This window comes from Erpetoichthys calabaricus, chromosome 11 (genome assembly GCF_900747795.2).
Source record: "Erpetoichthys calabaricus chromosome 11, fErpCal1.3, whole genome shotgun sequence".
NCBI lineage: Eukaryota > Metazoa > Chordata > Cladistia > Polypteriformes > Polypteridae > Erpetoichthys > Erpetoichthys calabaricus.
Window position 1 is genome coordinate 82,023,274 of NC_041404.2, and position 16,761 is coordinate 82,040,034.

At 41.5% G+C, this 16,761-nt stretch overlaps 1 protein-coding gene across 6 annotated transcripts in view; it reads right to left on the reverse strand.

The window, feature by feature from the left end:
* ppp3ca (protein phosphatase 3, catalytic subunit, alpha isozyme) overlaps positions 1-16,761 on the reverse strand; it is a 443,488-nt gene that overhangs the window by 403,163 nt on the left and 23,564 nt on the right. The window lies entirely within an intron of this gene.

Here is a 16,761-nt window from a genome sequence, read left to right on the forward strand (position 1 = left end):
TTCCGGGTGGGTGGTGTACTCAGCGGTCCGGAGTGGCACGGTGCAGGCTTCGCTCCCACCAAGGGATAATGAGCCCCTAATCCTACACAGGGAGAATGTGTAGGAGACCCACCGATGTGGGATGGTCCCTGGGGGGAAAACGAAAAGAGCTTACTATGTTCTCTTAGAGGAGAGGACTGGGCCGCCCGTCGGGACCAAGGTCCTAAAGACACATGGGCTATCCCCAGACCAGCAGGTAAAAATACTACAGACATGGGAATATGATCCAGAGAGATCAGCCCGGGAGCAAGCTTATGCTCTCTGGGAAACAGTGGCTCAATGGCTGAGGCCCTTTGAATTAAACACCCGGCAAATTGTGCAGCAGGTATCCTGCTTTATTTTGCTACATGGTCTTCCCAAGAACTTTGCCCAGCCAGTCTGGGGAGACTTCCATTCTATGGACGAGCTCATAGCTCAAATAAGAACTAAACCAGCCTCACAATCTGTGAGAGCAGAACGGTCCTCTAGTGGACTCCATAGGGATTATGTCCCACTATATAAGTCCCTTCCATATAACCCGAAGCCTGTTCCGATGTCCCCGGGGCGCAGGGTGGGCCGCTCGCACGGTAGCACGGGGGAATGCGAGTGGAAGGAAGGAGGACGGTTGTGTGCACTTACGAACCCCCTGGCTAATGGACATACGAGGGTGGTAATACTCAATGGCTTTAGAGTTACAGCACTTTTGGATACCGGCAGCAACATGACCATTGTTGATTGTCATTATGGACTACCGCGACAGAGAACGAGAAAAAAGATCAGTATTCGGTGTATACACGGCGAAACACAGTCATATAAAACGGCCCTGTGTGTCATCAGCTTTGAGCAAGCAGTGAGAAAGATCCCCGCAGCAGTTCACCCTTACCCACCTTTTCCGGTGATACTAGGGCGAGGCTGGTGTGACAATAAATGCGGTGTACTAATATCCACTCCTTGTAACTCTGTAGGCCTAGTAATAGAAGGAACGAATCCCTCTCAGGCTGTTTCCACGCCGTGTATCTTGCCGGGGGAAAGAGATACGGAAGACTCCGAGGAGGACGGGGAGCGTCATGGGCCGTCGCACATAGACACGTCATCAACCCGGGCCTCGACGAGCCGGGACGACTCCCCGCCCCTTGAGGTCAGACCGGACCCTCTCTCCGACTTACAATTCCAATTTAATAAAACACCGGCATCTTTCAGGAGAGAGCAATGGAATGACGACTCCCTGAAGTTTGCTAAAAATGCAGTCGTGATAGCCAATGGCCAACGCACTCATCTGCCCATGCCTCGCGGCCCTCACTTTGTACTTGACAACGATCTGTTATATCGAATAGCTGATCATGAGGGCGGGGTGCGAAAGCTGCTGCTAATCCCGCGAACCTACCGGCAGCAGGTTTGTGAGTTGGCACACGCCCACCTCCTGGGAGGCCATCTAGGCACCGCAAAAACTCTGGAGCGGATTAAGCTCCGATTTTATTGGCCGGGAATAAATGAGGAGGTTCGCCGTTTTTGTATTTCTTGCCCAGAATGTCAACTGCGGCAAATTCCTAGGAGGGACCGCGCTCCTCTCGTTCCCCTTCCCCTGACTGATGTCCCCTTTGAGCGTATTGGGGTCGATATAGTAGGACCTCTGGAGCCCTCAGCCCGAGGATTTAAATATATATTAGTCCTCGTGGATTACGCTACACGATATCCAGAGGCAGTTCCGTTGCGCTCTGCCACTACAAAAGCTATCGCTCGGGAACTAGTGGGTGTATTTGCGCGTGTCGGGATCCCTAGAGAAATCCTTACGGATTAAGGGACGCCCTTTACCTTGGAGACGTTCAAGGAAACGGCCAAGTTACTCAAAATAAAGCACTTAAGGACCGCGGTGTATCATCCTCAAACCAACGGTCTTGTTGAGAGGTGCAATCAAACTCTCAAGCAAATGCTGCGCAAGGTAGTCAGCGCGGACGGGAGGAACTGGGATCAGCTCCTCCCCCTCGTGCTCTTTGCTTATCGGGAAGTCCCACAAGCCTCTACGGGGTTCTCACCCTTTGAATTGTTGTATGGACAACAACCCCGAGGGTTATTGGATCTATTAAAAGAAGGATGGGAAGGAGAGGCTCTTCCTTCTGTCAATGTATTAGAATACATTGCGCAGTTACGCAATCGATTCGGAAAAATTCGACCTATTTTAAAAAGTCACATGGAGGAAGCTCAAGCAGCACAGGCCCACTATTATGATCGTGGCACGGTCCTCCGGGAGTTCCAACCGGGGGACCGCGTCATGGTGTTGATCCCTACCTTGCATTCGAAGTTGCTTGCCCATTGGCAAGGGCTGTACGAAGTTAAGGAGAGGAAAGGGCTCGTCGACTATTTGGTGAAACAGCCCAATCGTCGACCGAGCGAGCGGGTGTATCATGTCAACTTGCTGAAGCCGTGGAAGGAAAGGGACTTGGATCCCTCCTCCGCTCAGCCCCGCTCTTTCTTTGCTCAAGGTACCAGTCTTAACTTCGGTCCTGACTTGAATGCTAAACAGAGACAGGTGCTTGAGACAGCGATCTTGTCCGTTCCGGAGGTAGTTAGTGAGCAACCCGGTAGGACCTCTCTGATTGCGCACGACATTGTGACAGAACCCGGAGTTGTCGTACGAGAACGCTCATATCGTCTTCCCGAAGCAAAGAAGGCAGAAGTGGAGCTTGAGATCAAGCGCATGCTGGAACTAGGTGTGACTGAGGAAAGTTATAGTCCCTGGTCCAGTCCGATTGTCTTGGTCAGTAAGCCAGACGGAAGTTGAAGGTTTTGCAATGACTTCCGTCGACTGAATCAAGTCTCCCAATTTGACGCCTACCCAATGCCTCGCGTGGACGACCTCCTCGAGAGACTTGGACAAGCGAAGTTTTTGACTACACTTGACATGACAAAGGGGTACTGGCAGGTTCCTTTAACGGACTCCGCGAAGGCTAAGACCGCGTTTAGCACCCCTAGTGGGCACTGGCAGTACACGGTCCTCCCACTCGGGTTACATGGGGCACCGGCAACTTTTCAGCGTCTGGTGGACAGAGTGCTCCGGCCCCATAACGCGTTTAGTGCTGCCTATTTGGATGACGTAGTCATTCATTCCAGCACATGGAAGGATCATGTGCGGCAGGTGGAAACAGTACTGCGGACACTGGCGGAAGCCGGGCTTCGAATTAACCCAAGGAAATGTTTCTTTGGATTAAGAGAAGCTAAATATTTGGGCTACCTGGTGGGTCGTGGTACCGTCAAACCACAGTATTCCAAAGTTGATGCCATATTAAACTGGCCCCGTCCGAATACCAAGAGACAGGTGCAGGCTTTCTCGGGTTAGCTGGGTACTACCTCCGGTTTGTACCCCGGTTCTCCGAAAGAGCAGCACCCTTGACAGACCTTACGAAGAAGAGGGCCCCAAACCACGTGGTATGGACAGATAAGACTGCCGCTGCATTTTGTGGCCTGAAACAGGCCCTTACGTCAGCACCCATATTGAAAGCACCAAACTTTACACTACCTTTTATACTCCAGACGGACGCTTCGGACATAGGCCTGGGGGCCGTGCTGAGCCAAAGCGTCAATGGTGTTGAACACCCCATCATGTACCTGAGCCGGAAACTGCTGGATCGGGAGACTAGGTATGCCGCAGTGGAACGGGAGGCTCTTGCGATAAAATGGGCGATTACGCAGTTGAGGTACTACCTCTTGGGCCGTGAATTTACTCTGGTGACGGACCATGAACCCCTCCAGTGGATGGCCCTTCACAAGGAGTCAAATCCCTGGGTCACTAGTTGGTTTCTTGACCTCCAACCATATAAGTTCTCGCTTGTTCATCGAAAGGGTGCTCTCCATGCCAATGCGGATGCCCTCTCTCGAGTCCACGACCTCTCGGACAGGTCCGCCCGACCCGATGGGTCTGGGCTAAGGGGGGGGCCTTGTCACACACGTGCGCATGGGAAACAGCTGAAGGGCCTAGACACTTGTAATTCTACGCCAGGCCAGGGGGCGGCGGAGTGTACTGACTATCTCTCTCAGTCCCTTGCAGACCTGTCCCGGGAAATCCCACCTCTGGACGGCCCCGAGGATGACGTCACTTCCGAACACCAGGATACCACTCCCACTTCCTGCAACGAAGACGTCATTTCCCTTCTGGGCCTTTAAAACTGCCATCTTGCCTCAGTACAGGCAGTTCTGTTTTGGACTCTGAACGATTCACATCGTGTACTTAAAAAGAGCGATTGCAGCCAAGCATAATATACGGGTGGCTGCCCCACACCTTTGTGATGTCTCCGACTCATTCTTGTTACAACTGTTTTTGTGTTTATTTGTTATTTACAGTTTATTATTATTTTACACTGGGTTTAGTATTTTTTTCTAGGGATTACTAGTGGGCTGGGATTAAGTAGAGTGTCCTTTCTCTCCACAGATAAAATGAGGTGGTAAACTGGTAATAGTATTTTACAAATTGTGGTTGGATCAGCTAGGTATTCATTGTGACTGCTATAATGTCTTCCATGGGAAAGCATCCATTAGCATCTGTGACATGTGACCACTGTTACCCTTCAAAAGGAAAATTAGATTATAATGAATGAATGAAACAACATACTGTATGTAACAATAAAACACTAAATTTCCAGTGTGGCAGCAAACTGGTTATTACTATTACCTCTCATCTCCAGGGTGTCAGGTTTAAATCTACATCTTATGTGCACATGGGCTGGTTTCCTGCAGGCACCCCTGTAATCCGCCCATTCATAAAATGTAAACTAGACTTGTATGCATGAGTATACTCTGCAAAAGCCTGCCAGCCTTTTCATGGTTCATAGTTGAGCACCAAATACTGCTGGGGTAGACTTTGTCAATTCATGACCCTGTAAAAGTAGGACCAGAAAAAAGAATGAATGGATGAATATTTCTGATGTTTAGAATAAAACTGAAGATCTAATTGCATATCTTACTATAACCAAAATGCAAATATAAATCTTTGAAGCTACTGTTTTCTTCAACAAGCCACTCCGCTTCTCAATTCACTGTTTCTTTTTTTCAATTTATACATTCCTTGATAACCTTTGTAGTACTTGACATCGTCTGAACCTATGGCCTGTTTCTTTATTTTTAATGAAAAATGAAATCCAGTACAGAAAAAGGTTGAGGGTCATTAGGTTTCTTAGAGTACTGCAGCATATTACAAAGATTAATAATGCATAAGGCTTTGTGCCTCTTCACTTGTAGGTGAAGATATTTTATGTTTTTCATTTTAACTTATGAAATGTCTGGCAAACATACCCATAGAGTGAGAATTAAAATATCACACCGATTACTCTTGCAAGAGAAATCTCTCTTGTACATTGTGAATAAATTAAAATGCACATTTTGTCCTTAGAATTTTAAACATGAAAATATCACTTGAAAAGAATCTTTCTTGCTATGTTCATTTATAGAAATCCCCTGGAAGAAGTCTGAAAAGACCACCGCTCATTAAGCAGCAAGCTTTCTGTCAATTACCTTAATAAACACGGTGCTAATGAATACCACACACAAAATAAAATGAGAAGGCTTATTGTCATAAACTACTAGCAACCAGGTAACATGTAGTCCAAATCCAAAGTTGGCTTTAAATTCAAGTTGAAATAATGCAATAAATACATAATATAAATTTAAAACAAAATATATATAACATATATACAAGAAACTATTACGTATTTCTCAGTAAGAGTGGCTGTTAAGGACAAATGAATTGAATCTTCAAGAGCAAGTGCTAATGGTCTTGGAGAAATATGAATGTGCAGGATGGCTAGGTTCATTACTAAAACTATCTGCCTCTCTAAGACAGTACATGTTATACATGTTCCGAACACAAAAGATACAACAATATCAAAAGTTGCTGACCCAACTTCACACCATTCTCAAATTCATTAAAATCTGGACTTCGGGAAGGGTTGGTTGGTCAGTGTGTCTAAGAATTGTGGATCACGAGATGCTAATCTTGCCCAGTTCTGTATAAATTAGAATTTTTTTCTGTCCTCTGTTGCCAACTGGAAACTAGCTTAACCTTTACATTATTATATAACTACTTTACCACTTTTGGGGGTTCTAAAAACTTAATCAAGAATGTAATCTATCTACACATGATTTATATGTTCGTGTATAGTATATTAAATATTATTAAGTACTGTAAGAATATATGAATTTTGGCTTCAGCTTTATGTTAACTATTTATAAACCCTGGCAAAAGAAAGTGCACTTTACCTAAATAAGTTAAATGGAATAATTTTTTTTTTCCCCCTTCATGGTGTAAAATAATCACAAAGACAAAACTATACTTGAAATCAGCAGCTGAATGTGATAGGCCTTTACAAACATGAGCTCAAAACAGAACTGAATAATTTTTAAATGAATCATGGCGATTCAAGCACAAATGTCATTGTCATATATTTTCAGAATCCTGAGGTCAAATCCCATATGTAGGCTTCCCTTTTGCAATATGGAGGATCCAGTCAGCGTAGGCTGTCTGCACTTCTTTCCCTCTCACTGGCAGATCACTGCTGATACTAAGTGATTGGCTTTGACCGCCTGACTTAAAGCCTTTTAACAGCTATAGGCCTGTCATCACATGCTGCCACATTAGAATCAAAATACAAATGTAATGTGAAATAGTTCTATAGAATGATATAATCAAAAAGCACTAAATAAACATAAATTATAGTATAATACGCTTTTGGTGTTGTAAAGTCTAAATGCTAAAGATTTATAAAGGTAAGTAAGCAGTTTAATTGCCAATCTATATTTTTTACGCACGTACATTTTTCTTGTCATTTCATATTGATTACGAAATTCTGAAATGCAGTATCTGCACATATATATGATTTCTCCTTTTAATTCCTGTCTTAGACCATTTCCTCAATACTGAGGTAAGCACCACCAAACCTCTGGATGACCACTGGTAATTTATGCTTGACACTGACATTTTGTTCAGAGCAGCGTTTTATCACATCCATTTTTGTCTTTTGTATCAGAAGTTTGGGGTTAGTCACATTGTTAAACCAAACTTCCTGTCCGCATTTGCTCCCACACCAGGTGTAAGATTTAACCTTCCCATTGTCTTTTCCCAGTGGATAGTCCCACATATGGCTAACTAAGAGGCTCAGACAAATGCATGTCAGGTTCCCAAAACATTACAGTAGATCCCAGACTCTTACAATGAGAATCGTCAAAATGCCCTGCATATCAATCTAATTTCAGCCATTTCTCCGTACAATCAGATTTTATTAGTCCAAAGCTTGTCATAATACTGACAAGTAAATTGAAAACTTCATCCAAGGACTTAGCTCCCTCTTTAACTCTGTCAATAGTACTACTACCACTTTACCAATCCATTCATAAATCTCACAAGCTCCTCTACCCAAACTCCTTAACAAGACCTTGAAGAAAACCTCCACCATCTGTATCATCCCTAACCCTCCTCATATGCAGAGCATATGATGTTTATACAGGTGCCCTTTTGTCGACTCAACATACTATTAAGATGACAGGAGACTTTAAATCGACTTGAGTGCAGGTGTATGCATGTGTCGTCTAATGAGCTAGTGACCTCTCTATAGTTTAGGCCTAACATAATCTACTGCTGTTATAGTCCAGTGGTCCTCACTTTAAAAAAAAAAAGTAACAGGACATTCTCAAAACCTTGGGGACAGAGCTGATTCTGTCAGTACTGGGCACAGTGCAAGAAACACTCTTAGACAGGGCACCAGTCCATCACGTGGCCCACTCTCACAATCGCAAAGGGTCAGTTTCGAGTCACACCAATTAACCTAACGCTTATGTCTTTGTGAAAATGTGGGAAGAAAACCATAGCACCCGGAGGAAAACCCAAGCAGGCACAGGGAGAATGTGTAAATTCACAGACCATGACCAAGCTCAGAATATGAACCCAGGTAGTAGTGCTAAATCCTGCACAACCATGTCGTCCTAGTGAGCAAGTGAGTGTAGAAAAAAAATGGATGGAATAATACAAAAAACAATATAGTAAAATATGCCCAATAAAAACTGGAAAGGTCCCAAATAAACAAAAAGTAATTTAAGCCCCAATTCACAGCAATAACTCAATATTTGTAATTCACATTTATCTGTAGCTATAGTATAAATTTGGAGCATCTGAGCTGAACGGAGACCTGAAAGTGCCAATGTCTTTTCCCCTACTCTGCGAACATTATGTGTAGCTCTAGAACGCTGCCTAGAAACCCATCTTATACTATGTAGTAAGTTGTACACCATACACTAATTATTAAGTTATACTTCATGTAACAGATGAAAAATGACTGTTTGTATATTATATAGACATATATGGATGTGTGGGTTTGCTTCCAAGTACTTTGCTTTCTCCATTGACGTGCTTGTCATGTTTAGTAAATGAGTTTATACAAGTGATCCTTGCGATGGTCTAGCAGCCTGTTCAGGGCTTCCTCCTGTCTAGTGCCATGTACTGCCAGGATAGGCTCTAGTCCCCTATGGCCTTAAATTGGATTAAGCTGGTTCAAGAATGTTATGTTACATTTCATGAAATCCAGCTAATATGCACACATTCATTGCATCCCATTGGTTTCAGAACCATGTCCTGGGAACAGCTACAAAATCCAGGAACTTTCAGTATCATATAATTGCATGGAAATGAGAATTAAACAATTTACAAGACACCACCCCCCCCCCCCCCCCCCCCCCCCCCCCCCGCCCACCACAACCCCAAACATACATACACAACTAATATTTACATTTACAAAATTTTTTTTTTAAATTCACTTTAAAAATGAGGTATTTCAGTAATAATCTCATATTATGCTGGACCATAAAATTAATTTTAAAATAACTGTCTGACACCCACCACAGGTTATATCCCCAAGAGACAGAAACCAAAAGCAGTTTGTTTTTTGTGCAGATTGTGTGACAAATCGAGGCACTGTCAACCCTTTGAACCCTCAGACCAGACGTCAGACACCAGAAAAAAGTCCAAAATTAATATTTTATTATAATAATAAAGTGCACAAAGCACCCTGCACGCCACTATACTCCAACAAATCAATAATCTCAAATATACAATCCTCCACTCCCAGACGCATTGCCACCCTTCCACCCAGCTCAGCTCGTCAGTCTGGGATTTCCCAGAGTCCTTTATAGTCCATGACCCGGAAGTGTTTCTGTCCCTCAGTCCATGTGACTTTCTATCACCTCCGGGTCAGGTAAAAACTTCTTTTCTTCATCAGCCCGGAAGCACTTTATTTCTTTCAACCATGTGAATAGGATTTACTTCTGGGCTGTATGGAAAATAAACTTGTCTGTGTCTCCCTGCAGCGTCCCCTGGCAGCCCCAACGTTATCCAGCAGGGCTGTGTATTAAAACTCCATAGTCCATGATGCCCTGCTGGAATTCGGGGCATCTCCACGTTGCAAGGAGGGCTCCATCTAGCGGCCTGGGGGTATTGGCCAGGGATTAATGGCCGGCCATATCCCACAATTGAAAAAAAGCAAATAACCTGGGCTAATGAGCCTCAGGATTTTTCTCTTAGCCAAAGAAGCAGTGATCAATATTCATCAAATCATGGTACTGATGTCACTTCACTGTTCAAGCAACCAGACCACTCCTTATCCCATTATCAAAGTAACAGAGCCTTGATTACTATACAGTATAACTACTTCATTTCCATGCACATACGCATCTCCAAATGTGCTAAATTTAATTATAATGTCCCCTGGGGCAGCACCAAGCGCAAGGCATGAACCAACCCTGGATGGGGTCCCTGAAACTACATCATATACCAAGAATAATCATATTGTAATATATGGCATTTGTGCTCCATTGTATATGCAATTAGTAAGAAGTCTGATACATGCCCTACTATACAACTACCTCATGCAATTACAGTTCCTACATTAATTACACGATTCTTGCAAAATTAAATTCCAATAAAATATCCATTTTAATACTAAAAACATGAGATCAATCTCACCAATCATTTGTTCAGTGCAGAAAATGCAAGTACTACAATATAAAAATATTTTATGAATAGGTATCTCTTAAATTTGGGAAATATTTCACTTATAGTAAATATCTTTTACTATATCATGCTACAGTCACTTCACAAAAACCTTCACCTTGTCAATCAAAATATTTCATAACCAAAATAAAGGCACTTAAATCAAGAGAGTTACTGTATATTATATATATATATATATATATAACCATAAAAAGTGTTAATAGGGTATATTAAAACTGCTTCTTTGACAATTATTAGATAAACAGATAGAGGAGCATTCATTGAAATGTCACATGCAAAAAGAATGTCATTTTCTTGATAATACAACAACATGATAGTTCTGTTTAACTACTACACCATGACCACAACGGCATTAGATATGTTGCTGCATCATGTCACACATTCATGGTGTCACAACAATAAATAGCTGATTAGTCGGCATCTGCCAAAGGCTCAGGTAGAATGGATTGGAAGAAGTGGTAGAAGGCAAAGTGTTTTTGAGTTTACAGGGTATTAGTTAATTTATAAGTCATTTTAAAATAATGCAAAGTTTGTGCAATAAGGTTATAAACCAAACTATATGCATGCCATTGCACTTGCTATAAAACAGAAATTCCATTGTTGTTTTAAGTGTTTGTAGCCTGTAAAACATGTGATAAGGTTTTCTAAACAACTGGAAATTTGTTGGTATACACTATTTTTTTAATGTTTATCTGTTTGAGTAATCATGGGTTCTTTTTAGAAAATGGCTCTGGTATTCAATACAAGATAAGAGATGGACATGGTTTCATCAGATTCCAATGCAGAAATGTACATGAAAATCTGTAAAACGTGGTTTTAACAGATGTCTTCCGTTTTCTTTGCCTTCAGGTACAGTACATCTGACACTTTCAAAAATGGCAAGAGGGTCTTCCTCTGATAATATTTCTCCAGACAAGAGTGTTATTACATAACCTTACACAGGAAGAAAACACCAGGCCTATCACTTCTGGGCACTCAGTTCAGCCTAGAGAGTTTTTGCTCTTGTTCTGCAATGCCTCCATGACAAACTATGGAGAATACGGGAATGAATGGAAACTGGGGGAAGGTGGAGGTAGATCAGGTAAGCCGATTTGTTTTTTTCTATATAAAATGAAGTTATATATTTAAATACATTTTCATCAAACATTCAGGCAAGCATTTCACTGTACTCTGTACTACTACTACTCTGCACAATATAAATATAAACAATATAAATTCTATAAAATATAACATGGATTATTTTTGCAAAGAATGCCTTGCTCAATGGTTGCAATGGTTAAATTGTCCACTGGACAGTGAGAATGCCTCATGGCTAATCTCACAGAAGGGACACAGCCAGGCAGTTTGACATTTTAAATGGTGTTCACAAGCCATGATATTCAGAAGTTTTGCTAAGAGGCTTTGTGCATTTCATTTATTATTTACATCCATCCCTTGACTTGTAAATTCAAACATGCTTGTACATTTTTTACTCTTTGATTGTGTTTTTCACTCCAGCTGAGGAAGCATCCAACTAACACTGCTGATGATATGATGAATTTAATTTTACATATGGTTAGTCTTTTGTTAAAGTGGCTAAAATTGTTATTAGACAACTAACACACAGCTATTTATAGGGCATTACTAAACATGTTCCTTCTTTTAATCAATTTGTCTTTCTTCATTAGCCTGACAAGGTGAATAGTGATGCTGCCTTACTGACCCAGGTTCCCAAATTCAAACCTTGTACCTGGTTCTCATCCATGGGTAGATCTCCCCATGTACCCAGTTTTCCTCCAGGTACTTTGCTTTGACTCCACATCCCAAAAACATGCAGGCTGGGATAACTAGTGATTGTTTATTGGCCCCATGTGAGAATACAAGTGTGCATAAATTGGCCCTGTGATGTAAAGGTGTCTTGTACAGACAATGAGGGGTCCTGCTTTGCACCCAGTATTAATTGGGACTGTTTTTTGTTTCTCCCATGACCCTGAACTAGATTAAACAGGTCTGAGAAAGTTGTCTGATGCAGCAAGATGGCATGCGGTCTCACAGCTCATGAAACTTGGGTCTACATTCAAGCAAAGTCATTGCCTGCATGGGTTGTTTTGTTCTCATTTTCAAATTTGCTTCATGTAATTACAGTGTCCTGGGGTACTGGAGTTTATTTGGAGTGTAACAGGTTCTTCCCACATAGCAAATAAAGAGAGTATTGCTTAACTTGACTGGCAGCTCTAAATTTTTCTCATTAGGACCGTGCTCTGCAATAGACTGTCATCATACCCGTAGGTGCTTCCTACACTACATACCATGCCACTAGGAATGGTTCTGGCCTTCTTCGACTTTGCATTGTAATAAACCCATGTGGAAAATGAGGGAATGAATTGACCTTGTATCACTGAGTATCTGGGTATGCATGAATGTGCCGCCCTGTGCTCCTGCTTTATACCCAATACTCCTATCACAGGTTCTGACTCCCCACAATCCAATACTGGAATAAGTAAATTCAGAAAATGAATGAATAATCTTTATTTTTATGGGCAAGACTTCAAATATTCATATTTAGTTGAGGTAATTGGAACAACCTTATCTTGAAAAAAAATGCTAATTTAGCTGTGCATTCTCCTTGGGGAAAGAAGAAAATCAGAAATGTCCAGTTTCAATTAGAGAAGCTTGTTTTTACATTTCTTTAACTGCAACATGTTCAATGTGTGAAAGTTAGGGCTTTACTTGTTTATCTTTAACATTAATGTATCACGCTCACAAATACAATACCAAATAAACAAAACAAACCCTTGAGCTCAACTTACACTCATATACTTTTTTCTCACATCATTACTAAGTGAACTATGCAGCATCCTTTGCCACTAAAAAACAAAGGTGTCTTTTCCCCTGTCACCAGTGCTCTTGATAGCTCCTTCATCTCCACAGGGCGCACCTCATCTTTGACAAATCCATCTCCTTTTCTCCTGGTGCAAAGGTAGTTGTTGTTTTAAACAGTTTGTACTACCTAAATGTGCTGCTCCTGTTGCTTTTATATATTATTACATTACTGATCCATTACCGTAAGGAGTCATAGCAGACCCCTGTGATCTGGGTTTAGAATAATGTCACTTAACACAATATCGACATTAAAAAAAGAAACATCAATAAACTGACTCCATGAAAAAACAGTTTCATATTTTTAAAGATATTACATTAATATGGATAACAATAAAATATTCTGCTCAAAAAAATTAAAGGGACACTTTTTAATCAAAGTATAGCATCAAGTCAATGAAACTGACCAGATCAATATCCCAGAAGGTAAGTAGCAGAGAGGGGGTTGTTAATCAGTTTCAACTGCTTTGGTGTTAATGAAGTTAACAACAGGTGCAGTAGAGGGATAACAATGAGACGACCCCCAAAACAGGAATGGTTTAACAGGTGGAGGCCACTGACATTTTTCCCTCCTCATCTTTTCTGACTGTTTTTCACTAGTTTTTCATTTGGCTATGGTCAGTAGTACTACTGGTAGCATGAGGCGATACCTGGACCCTACAGAGGTTGCACAGGTAGTCCAACTTCTCCAGGATGGCACATCAATACATGCCATTGCCTGAAGGTTTGCTGTGTCTCCCAGCACAGTCTCAAGGGCATGGAGGAGATTCCAAGAGTCAGACAGTTACTCTAGGAGAGCTGGACAGAGCCGTAGAAGGCCCTTAACCCATCAGTAGGACCGGTATCTGTTCCTTTGGGCAAGGAGGAACAGAATGAGCACTGCCAGAGCCCTACAAAATGACCTCTAGCAGACCACTGGTGTCAATGTCTCTGACCAAACAGTCAGAAACAGACTTCATGAGGGTGGCCTGAGGGCCCGACGTCCTCTAGTGTGCCCTGTGCTCACTGCCTGGCACCATGGAGCTTGATTGACATTTGCCATAGAATACCAGAATTGGCAAGTACACCACTGCTGCCCTGTGGTTTTCACAAATGAGAGCAGGTTCACCCTGAGCACATGTGACAGACGTGAAAGGGTCTGGAGAAGTCGTGGAGAATGCTATGATGCCTGTAACATCGTTCAGCATGCCCTGTTTGGTGGAGAGTCAGTGATGGTCTGGGGAGGCATATCCGTGGAGGGATGCACAGACCTCTACAGGCTAGACCAGGGGTAGGCAACGTCGGTCCTGGAGTGCCACAGTATGTGCAGGTTTTTGTTCCAACCCAGTTCCTTAACGAGAACTCAATTATTGCTGATGAAGCACATATTGCTTAAGTGACATTTTAATGCTTCATTTTAGTGGTCTCGCTTGTTAAGGTTCTCCAACCTTAATTGCTTATTTCAATCTTAAACTGCTGCATTCAGTGTTTTAATTGCTCCTTATTAGCAATAAGATGTAAAAGACAAAGCAGCCAGCAGTTCTCCAGCTAGCTTTTTTCCAATTACATCTGTGTGTGTTCATCATGCACGGTTTGATTTAATAAAACACTTAATAGAAAAATGTGACAGACTGAAAATGATCTGTTTTAGGCTTCAAATCATTTGGATGATATCCTTGGAAAGGAAAAAAATCTACGATATAAAAGCCTTACATTGCACAGACTAACAAGCCATAAAATTAAATAAGGTCTGAGATTGGCAATGATTGGTTTCTAATTAAGCAATTGGGTTGAATGAAAACCTGTAGCCACTGTGGCTCACCAGGACCGACATTGCCTACCCCTGTTTTACATCTTATTGCTAATAAGGAGCAATTAAAACACTGAATGCAGCAGTTTAAGATTGAAATAAGCAATTAAGGTTGGAGAACCTTAACAAGCGAGACCACTAAAATGAAGCATTAAAATGTCACTTAAGCAATATGTGCTTCATCAGCAATAATTGAGTTCTCATTAAGGAACTGGGTTGGAACAAAAACCTGCACATACTGTGGCACTCCAGGACCGACGTTGCCTACCCCTGGGCTAGACAATGGCACCTTGACTGTCATTAGGTATCGGGATGAAATCCTTGGACCCATTATCAGACCCTATGCTGGTACAGTGAGTCCTGGGATCCTCCTGGTGCATGACAATACCCGGCCTCATATATGCAACTGACTCTTAATATGCATTTCCTGGTCATAGCTGCTTAAAGCTGAATGTTAAGTTGAAAGCAACAGATGAAAGGCTAACAACTGCATAGAAGGCATCCAGCTACACAAAAACTCAGTTACACTTGCAAGTGCTTTCAGAAGGGTGTCATTTAGAGATGCTTGATCTATCCACGTGTCTGTGTCACATGACAGAAAACTAGGGATAAAGGAGAAAACTGACATAAAATTAGAAATTGAACCTAACAAGTTGTGGCTCAGAAAACTTAATTACTGTGCCACCATACTGACTCACTATTACAGACTAGTACTAATAATAAAAAAAGATGTGGTGACCAAGTAAAACAGGTCTATGCTTGTGTTGTACTTATTTTTTCTAATTATCAAGCAGAAGCAAAAATGTCAGCTTTGTATTGGCAATGCTGTTGTGGCTGACAAGGTGAAAAAAACTTTAACCACATGTAGAGCAAAAAAAAATATGTGGAATCGGAAAAGTTCCTAAGTTGGGAGCTGCCAGCTACACACAGCATTTTGATAAATGTATTCACTCAGTCCAGTTAAATCCATAGAGCAAGGGCCAGGTACATGCAGGGTACATTTATAAAATAAAAATGCAGAACACCAAGTGAAATAAAAAAAAATAAAATAAAACATCCATTCCAGCATTTACCACCAAGCAAAACTGTCAAACGAATAAAAGGTGTTTCAGAACACAAAAAGGCCATTTAGCCAAGTACGACTACTAAAAGCCATGTAATGCACTTTGGTCATCCAGGGAAGTAGGCGTTTTAATACTGTAGATGTGCTTTCTAGAAATTCAACTGAAAAGCTACTCTTTGACCTTGCTGTTCTCCAGTTCAACCTTCTCTCTGAAAGAATGGCATGTGCCCAGTCCTTATCTTGCCATTAAAGGTCTGTCTTTTAAGTTACTTGCTTGTGAATCTGAACCCCATAGTAACATTATCTGCACAATTTGTAAGGTCAAATACTTCAGCTGAATTTCTTTGTGCAGTTGAAGACAAAATGCAACCTTTTAATCTATACTCGTGGGTTACAACTTATAGCCACGGGACATATTTTAACACACTTGTGTGCACTTTTTCAAGAACATTATTACGAATAAAAAAAAAGTATGCATTCAGCATGTGACTTACCCACGAAGCTATGATTTTAGCAGTAAAATATTGTAGGCATATATTTTATAATGTGGAATGAAAAGGAAAAAATCACATTTTGTTAAAAAATGTATATCCTCCTTTCCAAGTTTGCTGCAGATAAAAAAATAAAATAATTCTAGATCAAAATCTACTGAGGTGATATTGCTCATCAATTGGCTTCATACATTTTGCAGTACTAATACCAGTGCCAAGTTTTCTTCTGGTTAGGTAGTTCAGTTTTGAGTTATTGAATCTATCAGCTCTCATCCTGACACACAGACACCATTCCAAAAGTGGTTGAATCATGTTCAAGGATGACTGAAGTGTATAAACTTACCGGAAATATAAAGTCAAAATAAGAGTACTTGCTCTCTCTCTGTTTTTCTTGACCTCACAACATTCACACTCAGAGTAACCCAAATAATGAAATTCCACTGGTCCTCCCATTCCATCCTAACACTCTTTGTTTCCCATAGGTCATCAAACAAAA